At 36.1% G+C, this 17,749-nt stretch overlaps 1 pseudogene across 1 annotated transcript in view; it reads right to left on the reverse strand.

Moving 5' to 3' along the window:
- Positions 1-284: 284 nt before the first annotated feature.
- The window catches only part of LOC309856886 (AP-1 complex subunit sigma-2-like), a 29,593-nt pseudogene continuing 12,128 nt past the window's right edge, over positions 285-17,749 (reverse strand). The window contains exons 4-5 of the transcript in view: positions 1,110-1,118; positions 285-332 (exon numbers count right to left, since the gene is read on the reverse strand). The product of the transcript in view is annotated as an AP-1 complex subunit sigma-2-like (transcript). The remainder of the gene's footprint in view (positions 333-1,109; positions 1,119-17,749) is intronic.

Raw genomic sequence — 17,749 nt, forward strand, 5'->3', positions numbered from 1 at the left:
TGTGTGTGATGTAAGAGAACGGTCAAACTAAAATATCCATAAAAGGCATCTTTTCTGTGCTCCGTCGGGCTAATTCATATTTAAAGTAACTTATTTACTGGTTAATCAAAGTTTCCTCTGGGGAACAACAACAAAAAATGTTTTTGTGTACGTTTGAAGAAGTGGCTTATGAAACAGTAACAATGACATCATTTAACAAACACTATTAGGTAACTCTGAGAAGTTAAGCAATGACATCTACGGTGTGTGAAATGCCACAAAAAGTCATCAACAAGGGATGAAAGTTATGTCAGTCCAATTTCTTCAAGAACACTGCGTAGCTTTTCAGCTTCCTGTGGAGGGAAAATGTGAGATTGGTAAGGATACCTGGAGAGGTTTAAAAGTGTGAAATTAACATGGAAGGATGTACATGCTTAGAAAAATAAAGAAAGCAAAATAGAAAACCTTAAAAAAAAACCCACAAAACTCAGGATTATAGAGTACTCTACTAGTGATAGCTAGTGATTATTTAGGGTTTGGGGTCCAAGACATCTGGCATCAACATTCATTAAATACCTAAAGATTAACTACCATACTCTATAACACAAAATTGCAAACTGACCAGCAATTTCTAAAATTGAAATCCTCTTCTCCAAATTGAAAGAAACAAACAAAAACTGTTTCCATAAATCTTTTAAAGTTGTTTTTCATGCTGTTTTCCGGTTACATTTTTACAAAAATATACATACATATATTTTAAAAATTCTGCTAAATTAATTATTCACAGTGGAAAACCTTTTAAAACAGAGCCTGAAGCCTTTCAGAAGCAACCAATGGCAATGGTAGAGGCAACACAGAGAAACAATGCTATGTGACAAAAAGTCCTATTTAACAACTGCTGGTCATTGCCAAATTTCAAAGAGGACAAACCAAAGCAAGAATATTAAGAAAATTTTTGAAAAATTTCTGTGATGGCTGCTTTTGCATATTAAAAAAAGAAAAAAAAGTATCGAGTAATTCAAATTTCAGGTTTTACTACCAATAATTTTGTACTTTAAAGGTGAAGTGTATGTTAATGGGAAAAAAAAGTTTAATTTTATAATATCCATCAAATAAATACATAAACTTACTTTTGCATCCTAATCATGGTATAGCACAAAACAGAAAATACAAATTATATAAAACCACAAACTGTTAAAATTTTAGATTTAATGAGATTAGAGCACTAAACATTGTAATCTTTATTAAACTGCTTAACTATGGTCTGCTTGTGGAAAACAAAAACAGTACTTACCCCATGCACTGACATTATCAAATAAAATAATTCTAATAGTTTACTGATAACATAATAATTAACACATATTTTGTATATATTCTGTATTATATACAGAAAAGAAAATGTTATTATTAAAGAATCATAAGAAGATAGGACTATATTTATTGAAAAAAATCCACCAATCAAACCTATACAGTTCAATCCCTTGTTCAAGGATCAACTGTATATGTCCATAACACTAGAGTTTAGGTAAATACTTTCCAAAGGCCTCTTTTAGTGGTAAATCAGTTTGAATAACTTTTGAATTTACTGTTTAATTGTAACTTAACTCATACATTAATGTCTCTAGATATTAACAATGAATTATCATGTACTTTTCCTTTTATATGAAATATGATGCATGTTTTAATAAGAGCACATCCAATAGTAAAGGTTTAATATTTTATAATATAAAAGCATAATTAAAAAATTATCAACTATGATAAAATGACGCTTAAACTAGGTTTTGTATATTACAAAATCAAGACCATATTTTGGTAAAAAGTGCTTAACCAGATTGACATATATATTTTTACATTTTATTTATTTGAGAGATGAGAGAGAGAGAGAGAGGGACAGCAAGCAGAGGCAGAGAAAGAGGAAGAGGCAGACTCCTTGCTGGGTAGGCAGCCCAACAAGGGGATCCCAGGACCCTGAGCTAAAGGCAGACACTTAACAGACAGCTCCCCAGTGCCCCAAAAGAGATTGATATTTTAACTCTACATTATAATAATACCGTTAAAGGGTTACTACTGAGCAACACGTATGTTTTCTGACACAGTTTTGAGATCCTAAAGAGAAAATGCTAGATACCCTTATATAGCAAAATATGATTCAATAAGTGAGGCATTAGACATCCTTAAGATTGCTAAGAAATGGTTTTTTTTTTAAGATTTTCTATATTTATTTGACAAAGATCACAAGTAGGAGGAGAGGCAGGCAGAGAGAAAGAGAGAGAGAGGGAAGCAGGCTCCCCACTGAGCAGAGAGCCCGATACGGGGCTCTATCTCAGGACCTTGAGATCATGACCCGAGCTGAAGGCAGAGGCTTTAACCCACTGATCCACCCAGGCGCCCTGCTAAGAAATGTTTAACTTAAATATTAGATAATGGAAAAATGAATTTTACTTGAATATTGTTTCCACATATTATGTGACAAAACTAAGTGACATATACAAGCTCATATAGAATGTGATATAACATAAAACATACTAAGTTTTAATATGGGCTAACCTAGTATTCCAAGTCTTCATTTTTTTTAGTAAACATTTTAATAATTGCAGATTTCAATCTTACAAGGTTAACCAGAGATAGCATTACAATGAAATTCATGATGTTTCATCTTTAGAAACATTATGTGTTTAAAAAGAAATATTCCTCAAATGTTCACAGACCCCAAATTTTTTTTTCAGTCAGAAATATGTCAACTGTGGGCAGGAATAAGCTATACCAAGATCACACATGCAATAAAAAAGAACAGGATTAGAGTTGTAGTGAGGGAAATTGTAATTGTAAAAATACTGGATCTACACTGAGCTTTAGTGTATCTTCTTCATTCATAAGTAGGTTTTCACAAATGTGTCAGCTCTTTATGTTTCTGTTAAAAAGATGACTAGTTATTTAGCATACCAGTTATCAGAATATCATAACATGGCAGCAAAAGAAATGGGCATGTTCTTACATAGAATATATTAAGTTGACATACAGTAAGACTTCTACAACACTTAGTGCACAGTAAAACAAAAACAAATTTTGCTTTTGTTTTATGATTGAATATTTAGCTTCAAAAGAATGCTCAACTTTAGATTCATCTTTACTATTTCTATCTTAATGTATATCATGATACTCATTGAAAAGGACAACTTATCTCCCACAGAATCATGAAGCACTTTAATAATAATAATGCAAAGATTTTCAGTACAGTCCATCTGCTGAATACTGAATTAACTGAAAATTCAATTAGAATACTCTAACCTGTCAGTTTATTAGAATTAAGTTAAACAGGATCTTATTATTCATTCTCTTCATGAAAATTATTAATTGTAATAATCACTAGATTTTAATGTGATCATAAAATCCTTCAGATCACCAAAGAAAATTCTTCCTAAGGAAAAGTGGAAAAGTAGTTTCTCATCAGCCACTTTAAATAGTAATGCAGATTTCTAACTACTAAACTCCACTCTCCACTCTAACTCCACTTTGAACAAAACAACAAAAGCAAAAGAATGACATTGAAATTAAGGATATTACTTTAGGAAAATAAACAGAACACTACACAGATTTTAAAGAATTCCCCAAACAGATGTGTTAGATGTCCAAATAAATTTAAAAACCTGTGTGTCTCATTGCCACAGGAAAGAAGAACCTTTTAACTGACCCTTATAAAGCTCATGGATGGACTTCTAGCAATTCAAGAAACCCTTAACATTAGAGACAAAAGTTATTTACATTTTTTCCTAGGGAGAGAGTCCCTGGCCCTTCAGACTCTCAAAGGGATTATACCTCCCATCCCAAATATCTATAATACCCAAAGTTAAAACTGTTAATTTTAAAAAGCAGTAAATATTTTTAAAGTATATTTTTATGTATCTCATTTAAATATTTAACCAAAAACGCTGAGTACTTAAGGTATGAAATTATGTAAAGTATTCTAAAAAAATGTAGTTACATTTCAACTTAAACTTATAAAACAATTAAATGGAGAAAAGCCAGTTAAATAGTAACCCTTAGTCCACTCCCAAACATTTTTTTTTAAAGATTTTATTTACTCATTTGACAGAGAGAGATACACTCAGAGAGAGAATGAGCAGAGGGCGAAGCAGGCTCCCCAATGAGCCAGGAGCCCGACATGGGGCTCGATCCCAGGACCCTGGGATCATGACCTGAGCTGAAGGCAGACTTTAATCATCTGAACCACCCAGGTGCCCTGACTCCCAAACATTTTAAAGAGATATTTATCTTACTTCTTTTTTCCACTTAGATTAAAATTATAATAGAATGAAACTCTAAGTTAAAATAAGTTAAACACAAACACAATTCATTCTCTTACAAAACATCTTATTATCTGGGGGAATCTATTTCTTAATCAACACCATTAGTGATTCACATTATTTTGTATTTCCTGATGAAATTCTGGATCAATTTCAATATTTTCTCTAGCAAAATACATTATAAGCTCTGATGATAACATGTCAGTGCAAATTTTTCAATAAAATATTGGAATTTTTTCCTGTAAATTGGAAAAAACTCCAATAAAAATAAAAATAAATGTCAATATTCCCAATAAAAGGTTAACAATTTAATGAAATATTTGGTGCTATCTCTTGTGATACAATTAGATTTTTCATGAAACATGAAAACATAAATGGAAAATGTGACAAAATTATAAATACATGTAAGATTTCCTATATCCTACTAGTTTTTGAACTTTTAATCTGTGTTTCTGACTGGCTTATTTCATTTATCCTAAACATCCTCAAAATTAGTTATGCTGTTACATATTGAGAATTTCTTTCTTTTTTAAGGTTAAATATTCCTTTGTATGTATATATTCACACTTTAGATATTCATCTGCTGATGAAAATTTAAGTTGTTTCCACATCTTAGCTATTGTGAATAGTGTTTCATTTTTGGATACACACACAGAAATGGGATTGCTGGATCATATAGTAGTTCTATTATTAATATTTTGAAGAACTTCTATACATTTTGCAAAGTATGCAAAGCATACTATTTTGCATTCCCACTGAGTGTATAAGGGGTCCAATTTCCATTATCTTCATTACCAGCTGTTAGATTCTGTTTTTTTTTTATACTAGCCATCCTACTGTGTATAAGGTAGTATGCCAGTGCTTTTCAGTTCCATTGAGCAGTGTGATATTATGCATCTTTTCATATATTAGTTGTCCATTTGTATGTCTTCTTTTGGAAAAGGTCTACCAAGTCCTTTGTCCATTTTTAAAATCAGTTTTTGTTGAGTTGTTAAGAATTCTTGATATGTTCTGGATATTAACTCATTATCCAAAGTTTCAAAGTTCTGTAAGAGACTTATGAAAGAGAATAAACAAGCCTATATGAACACTCACAGAATGCGGTAATTCTAGCATCTCTACAACTACATAGATAAGTAGATCTTTTTACTTTAGACAAGGATTGATAATAAGCCAGAGTATTCCTTATAGGCAGTAATTATTCTACTAAAATAAAAAAAAATAGCATTTATCAACTATGAAGGTCATTCTCCTTTAGTTGAGAGAAAAACCCTCTTCACTCTAAGAGAAAACAGCCTTAAAAGCCATCTTTGGAGGAGGAGTCAAGATGTCGGAGAAGTAGCAGGCTGAGATGACATCAGGTAGCAGGAGATCAGCTAGAGAGCTTATCAAACCACTCCAAAAACCTACAAATCCAACAGGAGATCGAAGAGAAGAGCAACAATTCTGAAACAGAAAATCGACCACTTTCTGAAAGGCAGGACCGGCGGCGAAGTAAATCCAAAGCCACAGGAAGATAGACCACGGGGCGAGGGGCGGGCTCCTGGCAAGCGGCAGAGCAATGGAGCACAAAATCAGGACTTTTACAAGTCTGCTTCACTGAGGGATATTGCTCCAGAGGCTAAACCAGGGTGAAGCCCACACGGGGACAGCGGGGCCTCAGGTCCTGTAGGGTCACAAAAGGATTGGGGGTGTCTGAGTGTCGCAGAGCTCACAGGGATTAGATAGCGAGGAAGCTGGCTACAGAGTCAGAGCTGAGGAGCGAGCTCTCAACCAGGGTTCCCTGGAACTATAATCCGTGGCACAGGCCACTGCTCTGTGAGTGAAGTTCCCACAAGATCCGGGGGAACCCCCCTGGAAGACCTCAGGGATCTGCAGGGTTCAGAGATTCCAGCTGGAGCTGTGTGCCAGAGACAGAGACGCTTGGTCCAAGGTTGGGTGAGCTGAGAGCACAGATGGAGGCTAAGGAGATGGGAGTTATTGAGCGCTTTTCTCTGAGGGTGCACTGAGGATTGGGGCCACCAGCTCTTGGACCCTCCAGGCCGGAGATTGGGAGGCGTTCAGGGAACAAAACCTCTCAAAAGCGAACCCAAGTGGATTACTTTGCCTGGCCCCTGGTAAGGGCGGTACAATTAAACCTCAGGCAAAGACACTTAAGAATCACTACATATTTCCTAGAAGATCATCTCTCTTAGGAGATCAACAAGAAATCCAGCCAAGACCAAGTTCACTAACCAAGGCGAACAGCGGAATAACAGAGGAGAAAGCAAAACATAGAATTCATGGCTTTCTCCCCATGGTTCTTTATTCTTGCAAAGTTAATTTTTTTTAGCTTAATTTTTTTTCTTCTGCTAATTTTTTAAACTTTCACCCTTTTCTCTTTTAACACTTTTAAACATTTATCTTAACAATACCTTTCATTAAAAAAATCTTTTTGAACCTTCATTATTACAGTCATATTTTATCCTTCATTGTAGCTAACTTAATTTTTTGTATACACATAGGATTTTTTTTTTTCTAAAAAATTTGGGGTACAACTTCCTTTTTTTTTTTTTAAAGATTTTATTTATTTATTTGAGAGAGAGACAGTGAGAGAGAACATGAGAGGCGAGAAGGTCAGAGGGAGAAGCAGACTCCCCATGGAGCTGGGAGCCCGATGCGGGACTCGATCCTGGGATTCCAGGACCGTGACCTGAGCCGAAGGCAGTTGCTCAACCAACTGAGCCACCCAGGTGCCCTTGGGGTACAACTTCTAACAGATCAAAATACACCCTAAATCTAGCACCGGGCTTTTTCTAGTCTCCAGCCTGAGCAAATTCTCTCCACTTTGTTTTTCTTTATCTCCCAACCAACTTATCAGCTCCTTAGAAATTTAGAAGAATTTTTTTTTTCAATCTTTGTAGTCAATATTGCACCTCTTCATTGTGTTTACCCTTACATATGCTTTTCATTCTTTAAAATTTGGGGAGGTAGTTTCTTCTAAGAGACCAAAATACTCCCGAGATTAAGTGGGAGACCCTGTTCTATTCACCAGTCTAAACATATATATTTTTTCTTTTTTATATTTTTTCCTATTTGTTTTCTTTTTTTAAAAATTTTTTTATGAAATTTTTTTATCCTCTTTCTGTCCCCAGAAAGGGGTCTTTGCCATCCTTTTAGTATTTTATTTGCTCCTTCATATATTCTTATCTGGACGAAATGACAAGGCAGAAAAACTCACCATAAAAAAAAAAAAAGAGCAAGAGGCAGTAACGAAGGCTAGAGACCTAATCAATATGGACATTGGTAATATGTCAGATCCAGAGTTCAGAATGACGATTCTCAAGGTTCTAGCCAGGGTTAAAAAAGGCATGGAAGATACTAGAGAACCCGGTCTGGAAAAATAAAAGCCCTTTCTGGAGAAATAAAAGAACTGAAATCTAACCAAGTTGAAATTAAAAACAGGTATTAATGAGCTGCGATAAAAAATGGAGGCTCTTACTGCTAGGATAAACGAGGCAGAAGAAAGACTTAGTGATATAGAAGACCAAATGACAGATGAGGAAGGACACTATATCATACTCAAAGGGTTTGTCCAACAGTAAGCTGAGCAAAAGAGAGACAAACAGCTACTGGACCATGAGGGGAGAATTCGAGAGATAAGTGACACCATAAGACGAAATAACATTAGAATAATTGGGATTCCAGAAGAAGAAGGGGGGGGGGGGAGCAGAAAAAATATTGGAGAGAATTATTGGGGAGAATTTCCCTAATATGGCAAAGGGAACAAGCATCAAAATCCAGGAGCTGCAGAGAACCCCTTCAAAATTAATAAGATGGGGTCCACACCCCATCATCTAATAGTAAGACTTACAAGTCTTAGCGACAAACAGAAAATCCTGAAAGCAGCCTGGGAAAGAAGTCTGTAACATATAATGGTAAAAATATTAGATTGACAGCAGACTTCTCCACAGAGATCTGGCAAGCCAGAAAGAACTGGCATGATATATTCAGAGCACTAAATGAGAAAAACTGCAGCCAAGAATACTATATCCAGCTAGGCTTTCATTGAAAATAGAAGGAGAGATAAAAAGCTTCCAGGACAAACAAAAACTGAAAGAATTTGCAAACGCCAAACCAGCTCTACAGGAAATATTGAAAGGGGTCCTCTAAGCAGAGAGAGAGCCTAAAAGTAATAGATCAGAAAGGAACAGAGACAATATACAGTAACAGTCACCTTACAGGCAATACAATGGCACTAAATTCATATCTCTCAATAGTTACCCTGAATGTTAATGGGTTAAATGCCCCAATCAAAAGACACAGGGTATCAGAATGGATAAAAAAAACAAAACCAATCTATATGTTGCCTACAAGAAACTCATTTCAGATCCGGATTTAAAGACTCCAGATTTAAATCGAGGGGGTGGTAAACAATTTACCATGCTAATGGACATCAGAAGAAAGCAGGCGTGGCAATCCTTCTATCAGATCAATAAGATTTTAAGCCAAAGACTATAATAAGAGATGAGGAAGGACACTAGATCATACTCAAAGAGTCTGTCCAACAAGAAGATCTAACAATTTTTAATGTCTCTGCCACTAACACGAGAGCAGCCAACTATATAAACAAATTCATAACAAAATCAAAGAAACACATCGACAATAATAAAATAACAGTAGGGGTATTTAACACCAAGCAAAAGATCAAGAAGGACATAAAGGTTTTAAATGAAACAGTGGACCAGACGGACATCACAGATATATTCAGAACATTCCATCCCAAAGCAACTGAATACACATTCTTCTCTAGTGCACATGGAACATTCTCCAGAATAAATCACATCCTTTCTCCCTTCCCTGATTTGGGGGCTCTTCTGATTTGGATAAAGTGTGTTTTCCTTTGACACCCTTTCAGTATTTTACTTGCTCCTTCATACACTCTTATCTGGACAAAAAGACAAGGTGGAAAGATTCACCACAAAAAAAAAAAAAAAAAAAAAAAAAAAAAAGAACCAAAGGCAGTACCGAAGGCTAGGGACCTAATCAATACAGACATTGGTAATATGTCAGATCTAGAGTTCAGAATAACAATTCTCAAGGTTCTAGCCAGGCTCGAAAAAGGCATGGAAGATATTAGAGAAACCCTCTTGGGAAATATAAAAGCCCTTTCTGGAGAAATAAAAGAACTAAAATCTAACCAAGTTGAAATCAAAAAAGCTATTAATGAGGTGCAATCAAAAATGGAGGCTCTCACTGCTAGGATAAATGAGGCAGAAGAAAGAATTAGTGATATAGAAGACCAAATGACAGAGAATAAAGAAGCTGAACAAAAGAGGGAAAACAGCTACTGGACTACGAGGGGAGAATTCGAGAGATAAGTGACACCATAAGACGACATTAGAATAATTGGGATTCAACAAGAAGAAAGAGAGAGGGGAGCACAAGGTATACTGGAGAGAATTATTGGGGAGAATTTCCCAAATATGGCAAAGGGAATGAGCGTCAAAATTCAGGAGGTTCAGAGAACGCCCCTCAAAATCAGTAAGAATAGGCCCACACCCCGTCACCTAATAATAAAATTTACAAGTCTCAGTGACAAAGAGAAAATCCTGAAAGCAGCCCAGGAAAAGAAGTCTGTAAGATACAATGGTAAAAATATTAGATTGTCAGCAGACTTATCCACAGAGACCTGGCAGGCCAGAAAGAGCTGGCATGATATTTTCAGAGCACTAAACGAGAAAAACATGCAGCCAAGAATACTATATCTATATCCAGCTAGGCTATCATTGAAAATAGAAGGAGAGATTAAAAGCTTCCAGGACAAACAAAAACTGAAAGAAATTGCAAACACCAAACCAGCTCTACAGGAAATATTAAAAGGGGTCCTCTAAGCAAAGAGAGAGCCTACAAGTGGTAGATCAGTAAGGAACAGTGACAATATACAGTAACAGTCACCTTACAGGCAATACAATGGCACTAAATTCATATCTCTCAATAGTTACCCTGAATGTTATGGGCTAAATGCCCCAATCAAAAGACACAGGGTATCAGAATGGATAAAAAAAAAAAAAAAAAAAAAAACACAAAAACCCATCTATATGTTGCCTCCAAGAAACTGATTTTAAGCCCGAAGACACCTCCAGATTTAAAGTGAGGGAATGGGAAAGAATTTACCATGCTAATGGACATCAGAAGAAAGCAGGAGTGGCAATCCTTATATCAGATCAATTAGATTTTAAGCCAAAGACTATAATAAGAGATGAGGAATGACACTATCATACTCAAAGGGTCTGTCCAACAAGAAGATCTAACAATTTTAAATATCCATGCCCCCAACGTGGGAGCAGCCAACTATATAAACCAATTAATAACAAAATCAAAGAAACACATCAACAATAATACAATAATAGTAGGGGACTTTAACACTCCCCTCACTGAAATGGACAGATTATCCAAGCAAAAGATCAGCAAGGAAATAAAGGCCTTAAATGACACACTGGACCAGATGGACATCACAGATATATTCAGAACACTTCATCCCAAAGCAAAAGAATGCACATTCTTCTCTAGTGCACATGGAACATTCTCCAGAATAGAGCACATCCTCAGTCCTACATCAGGACTCAACTGGTATCAAAAGATTGGGATCAGGGAATGATTCCCTGCATATTTTCAAACCACAATGCTCTGAAGCTAGAACTCAATCGCAGGAGGAAATTTGGAAAGAACTACCACAACTGAACCAGGAAGAATTAGAAAACCTGAACAAACCCATGATCAGTAAGGGGATTGAAGGAGTCATCAAAAATGTCCCAACAAACAAAGGCCAGGGCCAGATGGCTTCCCAAAGGAATTGCACTATTTTTTTAAAGAAGAATTAATTCCTATTCTCCTGAAACTGTTCCAAAAAGTAGAAATGGAAGGAAAACTTCCAAACTCATTTTATGAGGCCTGCATCACCTTGATCCCAAAACCAGACAAGGATCCCATACAAAAAGAGAATTAAAGACCAATATCCTTGAGGAACACAGATGCAAAAATTCTCACCAGAATACTAGCCAACAGGGTCCATCAGTACATTAAAAGGATTATTCACCACGACCAAGTGGGATTTATTCCAGGGCTGCAAGTTTGGTTCAATATCCACAAATCAATCAATGTGATATAACACATTAATAAAAGAAAGAACAAGAAACATATGATACACTCAATAGATGCTGAAAAAGCATTTCACAAAGTACAGCATCCCTTTCCGATCAAAACTCTTCAATGTGTAGGGATAGAGGGCACATACCTCAATATTATCAAAATCATCCATGAAAAACCCATCACAAATATATTTCTCAATGGAGAAAAACTGAGAGCTTTTCCACTAAGGTCAGGAACAGGGCAGGGATGTCCATTATCACCACTGCTATTCAACATAGTACTAGAAGTCCTAGACTCAGCAATCAGGGAACAAAAAGCAATTTAAAGGCATCCAAATCAGCAAAGAAGTCAAACTCTCACTTTTTCCAGATGATATGATACTATATATGGAAAACCCAAAAGACTCCACTCCAAATCTGCTAGAACTTGTACAGGAATTCAGTAAAATGTAGGATATAAAATCAATGCACAGGAATCAGTAGCATTTCTATACGTCAACAACAAGACAGAAGGAGAAATTAAGGAGGCAATCCCATAAGACACCTAGGAATAAACCTAACCAAAGAGGCAAAGAATCTATACTCAGAAAACTATAAAGCAGTCATGAAAGAAATTGAGGAAGACAAAGAAATGGAAAAATGTTCCATGCTCCTGGATTGGAAGAATAAATATTGTGAAAATGTCTATGCTACCTAAAGGAATCTACATATTTAATGCAATCCCTATCGAAATCCCATCCATTTTTTTCAAAGAAATGGAAAAATAATCCTAAAATTTATATGGAACCAGAAAAGAGCTCAAACAGTGAGAGGAATGTTGAAAAAGAAAGCCAAAGTTGGTGGCATCACAATTCGACTTCAAGCTCTATTACAAAGCTGTCATCATCAAGACAGTATGGTACTGGCACATAGATCAATGGAATGGGATAGTGAGCCCAGAAATAGACCCTCAACTCCATGGTCAACTAATCTTTGACAACGCAGGAAAGAATGTCCAATGAAAAAGACAGCCTCTTCAACAAGTGGTGTTGGGAAAACTGGACAGCCATATGCATCAAAATGAAATTGGACTATTTCCTTACACCACACACAAAAATAGACTCCACATGGATGAAGGACCTCAATGTGAGAAAGGAATCCATCAAAATCCTTGAGGAGAACACAGGCTGAGAGGAGAACCTCAGCTGCAGTAACTTCTTCCTAGGAACATCACCAAAGGTAAGGGAAGCAAAGGCAAAAATGAACTATTGGGACTTCATCAAGATCAAAGCCTTCTGCCCAGCAAAGGAAAAAGTCATCAAAACCAAAAGACAGTTGACAGAATGGGAGAAGATATTTGCAAATGACATATCAGATAAAGGGCTAGTACCCAAAACCTATAAAGAGCTTATCAAACAACACCCAAAGAACCAATAATCCAATCAAGAAATGGGCAGAGGACATGAACAGACATTTCTGCAAAGACGACATCTAGATGGCCAACAGACACATGAAAAAGTGCTCCACATCACCTGGCATCAGGGAAATACAAATCAAAACCATAATGAGATACCACCTCACACCAGTCAGAATCGCTAAAATTAGCAAATCAGGAAATGACAAATGCTGGTGATGATGTGGATATAGGAGAGCTCTCCTGCACTGTTGGTGAGAATGAAAGCTGGTGCAGTCACTCTGGAAAACAGCATGAAGTTTCCTCAAAAGTTGAATAGAGCTACCCTACGACCCAGCAGTTGCACTACTGGGTATCCACCCTAAAGATACAAAGGTAGTGATCTGAAGGCTCCCGAGTGTTTATATCAGCCATGTCCACAGTAGCCAAAGTATGGAAAGAACCTAGATGTGGTATATATAGACAATGGAATACTATGCAGCCATCAAAGGAAATGAAATCTTGCCATCTGAGATGATGTGGATGGAACTAGAGGGTATTGGGTTTAGCAAACTCAATCAGGGAACAACTAGTATCATAAAATGATGCAACGTGGGGTATTTGGGTGTAGGAAAAGAATAGATGAAACAAGATGGGATCGTGAGAGACACAAACCGTAAGAAGATCTTGATGTCACAAAACAAATTAAGGGTTGCTGGGGGGGCGGGGTAGGGAGAGGGTGGTGGGGTTATGGACATTGGGGAGGGTATGTGCTATGGTTAGTGCTGTGAAGTGTGTAAACCTGGCGATACACAGACCTGTATTCTTGGGGCTAATAAGACATCATATGTTTATAAAAAAATTAAGAAATTAATTGTTTATATGTTTATAAGAAAATAAAAAATTAATTAATAAAAACAAAAAGCAGCAGCAAAAAAATAAAACAAAGACACCATGAGCAGCCTGGATGGCTTAGTTAATCATCTGACTCATGATTTCTGCTCAGATCATGTACTCAGTCTTGAGATCAAGCCTCATGTCTGGCTCTGCACTCAGTCAGCATGGTGCTTGCTTGAGATTCTCTCTCACCCTCTCCTTCTGCCCCTCCCCATCTTACTCTCTCTTAAAATAAATAAAATGTTAAAAAATAAAAAAATTAAAAAAAAGAAACCATGCAAAGGGAAAAAAAGCCATCTCTGAAAGACTCAGCCAAAAATAAATGGCTTAATGACATTTAAATATTTAAGATTGATTTTTGGTTAAAAATCAGTATTTTGATATTTTATTTAACCCAAATTAACCAATTCATTTTGTTTTCTTTGTATCAAGAAAATATTATAATGGAGTAAGTATAAATCAGTATTGTGGATCTTCATGACATCAGTACATCTTTGGAGTCAAAGGAAAATTAAGAATTAGGGGGTGATAGCAGCAAAATGGTAGCATAGGCAGTGCCAACCTGTCATTCCTCTAAAGAAATATTTTTTAAAAAAGCTGAACTATTGGGCGCCTGGGTGGCTCAGTGGTTAAGCCGCTGCCTTCGGCTCAGGTCATGATCTCAGGGTCCTGGGATCGAGGCCCGCATCGGGCTCTCTGCTCAGCAGGGAGCCTGCTTCCTCCTCTCTCTCTCTCTCTGCCTGCCTCTCTGCCTACTTGTGATTTCTCTCTGTTAAATAAATAAATAAATAAATCTTTATAAAAAAGCTGAACTATCAAAAAACAATTTTGTCAGGATACTGGAATCCAGTCAAGTTTATAGGAACTAAGTAAATTCTGAATGAAGAAAAAGGTAACTTGAAAATTGTAGGAAAGTTTTGTAGTGTTTTCTATACTCCCTCCCACTCCCTATAGGGCACAGTGGCAGTTCTGAAGTACAGGCATTTAACTACATAGGATCTTGATCTCTGGCTCTGAAAGGAGCAAAGTAGAACTTATTTATAAAGTACAGCCTATATCTGTACTAAACTGTCTGCAGGCTATCTGAAAATTGATGTAAGGCTCTTTGATGTAGCAAAAGAGCTTTCATGTGGGCTTTGGGCAAAAACTATAAAGCGAACCAGCAAGTGTTTGGGGGCAAAGGTAAGACCTACAATGGACTACTTAAGGCTTTAAGGGAAAGCTATAGATTTCTTGGGAAACTGATACTTTTGCAAAAACAGAAGAGAAGGAAACATTTCCTAACTAATATTATGAAGCCACCATTATTCTGATCCAAAGCCAGATAAAGACTTTTTTTTTTTTTTTTTTTTTAAGATTTATTTACTTGACAGACATCACAAGAAGGCAGAGGCAGGCAGAGAGAGAGAGGAGGAAGCAGGCTCCCTGCAGACCAGAGAGCCCAATGCAGGGCTCGATCCCAGGATACTGGGATCATGACCTGTGCCAAGGCAGAGGCTTTAACCCACTGAGCCATCCTGGTGCCCGCAGATAAAGACATCTGGAGAGGAATAAAAGAGAGACTGTGAACTAGAGAGCTCCAGGCATTTGTTCTCCCATTCTTATACCAATAAGCCATAACAAAAACCAAATTATCACTGAGATAATTAATTCTCACAGCCAGTTAGGAAGCTGCAATAACCAAACAAACATTAAAACAAGCAAAAGCTAAACTCAAATATAAGAAATTTCATGACATCTTCATCTCACCCTTAAATTACATCTTTCCCCAGTAAAGCTAAAACCAGTAGTAACTCCAGTAGAGACAAAGCCTCCCATTTCTGGTCTTCCTCTGAGTTAGAAGAACAACTTGTTTGTAATATTCTGGTTTGTATGGGGCTACTCTGGGGAATGCTATCTGTTCACTTAACTCAAAAATGATGATGGGAAGAGTGCCATAATTTGGATATCAAGTTGGAGGCTACTTAAAATAAAGGAAGGTGCCATGGTGTGTGAAAGTTGTAGAGATGCTGCAGACCCATGGGTAACTCGAGATTACAGGGAAAGACACAGAATAGAAAGTGAACTGAAAAAACTGGAGGAAGAAAGAGAGAGAGAATCTGAAGCAGGTTCCATACCCAATGTAAAGCTGCAGGTAGGGCTCCATTGCACCACCCTGAGATCATAACCTGAAGCAAAAATAACAGTTGGACAGTCACCCAACTGAGTCACCTAAGTGAGCCCATTTATATTTTTCAGTAATTACACTGAGGAAAAAATACTATTGCTACTCTACATGTTATCAGACTAGAGCTCAGTAAGAAAATCTAGAGCTTGAACAATAAATACTATGACACAACTGGACTTAAAAGACAAAGACAACAGGTTCCTGGGTGGCTCAGTGGGTTAAAGCCTCTGCCTTCAGCTCCGGTCATGATCCCAGGGTTCTGGGATCAAGCTCCGCATTGGGCGCTCTGCTCTGCAAAGAGCCTGCTTCCTCCTCTCTCTCTCTGCCTGCCTCTTTGCCTACTTGTGCTCTTTGTCTGTCAAATAAATAAATAAATCTAAAAACAAAACCAAAAATGACAAGAATACTCTACCCACCAACACCTGAATATGTATCCTTCTCTAGTGAACATAAGACAATATATTAGACCATCTAATAAGTCTTAATACATTTGAGATTATCTTTTCCTGTCACAATGAATCAAGCTAGAAATCAATCGCTGAAGAAATCAGAAAAAAATCCACAAATTAATCCACAAAGTTAAATGATATAATCTTAACTACCCAATGGGTCAAAGAGAAAATCAAAGAAATTAGAAACTATCTCGAAAGAAGAAAAATAAAATAAGACAATTAAAATAAATAAATATAAAATAAATGAAAAATAATTCAATTTTAAAAACATACAAAACTTATGGGATAAAGTTCTTAGCAATGTTAAAATTCTAGTTTTTGCTACAAGTTTTCATTAAAAAGGATAATAGATCTCAAAACCAACAACCCAAACTTATTCCTTACAGAACAAAGATAAGAGCAAACTTAAACCCAAAGCTAGGAGAAGGGAGAAAAATAGTAGACTTAAAGCATATAAACAACATAGAGAATGGAAAAATAGAGAACATCAAAGAAACTGAAAGTTTGGTCTTTGAAAAGACCAAAATTAACCCCTGAAAACACTAATACAGGGTAAGTTAAGTAAATTGAATTTAAATAAACAATTTAAAAGAACTGACAAAACTTTAACTAGATTAAAAACTGGATAACTGAATGAGATGTATATATTCCTAGAAATATAACCTATCAAGATTTATAAAAAAAATTTTAAAAATCTGAACAGATCCATAACTAATAAGACTGAATCAGGAATCAAAATTTCCCAACAAAGAAAAGCAAGCCCAGTAGGTGATGTCTTCATTGCTGACTTATACCAAACATTTAAAGAAGACCAATTCTTTTCATACTCTTCAACAAAATCGAAAAACAAAGAACACTTCCAAAATTATTCCAATGCCAGTATTACTTTGATACCAAAGCCAAACAAAAGCACTACAAGAAAACTACAAATGAGTATCCCTGGTAAATATTGATCTTAAAATCCTTAACAAGTTACTAACCTTGATTTCAAAGCAAAATTAAAAAATTACATACCACAACCAAGTGCAATTTACTCATAGAATATCAGGTTCATTCAGCATGTCAGTGTCAATCAATATAAGAAACCACACTGAAAGAAATTCAGAGAGGAAAACCCACATACTCATCTCCACTGCTGCAAATAAAATCATCTGATAAATTTAATACCCTTTCATGATTAAAAAAAAAAACTCAATATTTCAGGAAAAGAAGATAATAAGGCTATATATGAAAAGTCCACATTCATATTCCGTGATGAAAAGTCTAAAAGCTTTTCCTCTAAGATCAGGAGTAAGATAAGAGTGCCCATTCTCTCCACTTTATTCATCATAGTCCTTAAGTCCTAGTCAGAGCAATTAAAAAAAAAAATTTAAAAATCCAGATTAGAAAGAAAAAAGTAAAATTATGTCTATTGTAATGTACCTCTTATGGAAAAAGCCCTAAAATTC

The sequence above is a fragment of the Mustela nivalis genome (genome assembly GCF_964662115.1).
Source record: "Mustela nivalis genome assembly, chromosome: Y".
In the NCBI taxonomy this organism is placed as follows: Eukaryota; Metazoa; Chordata; class Mammalia; order Carnivora; family Mustelidae; genus Mustela; species Mustela nivalis.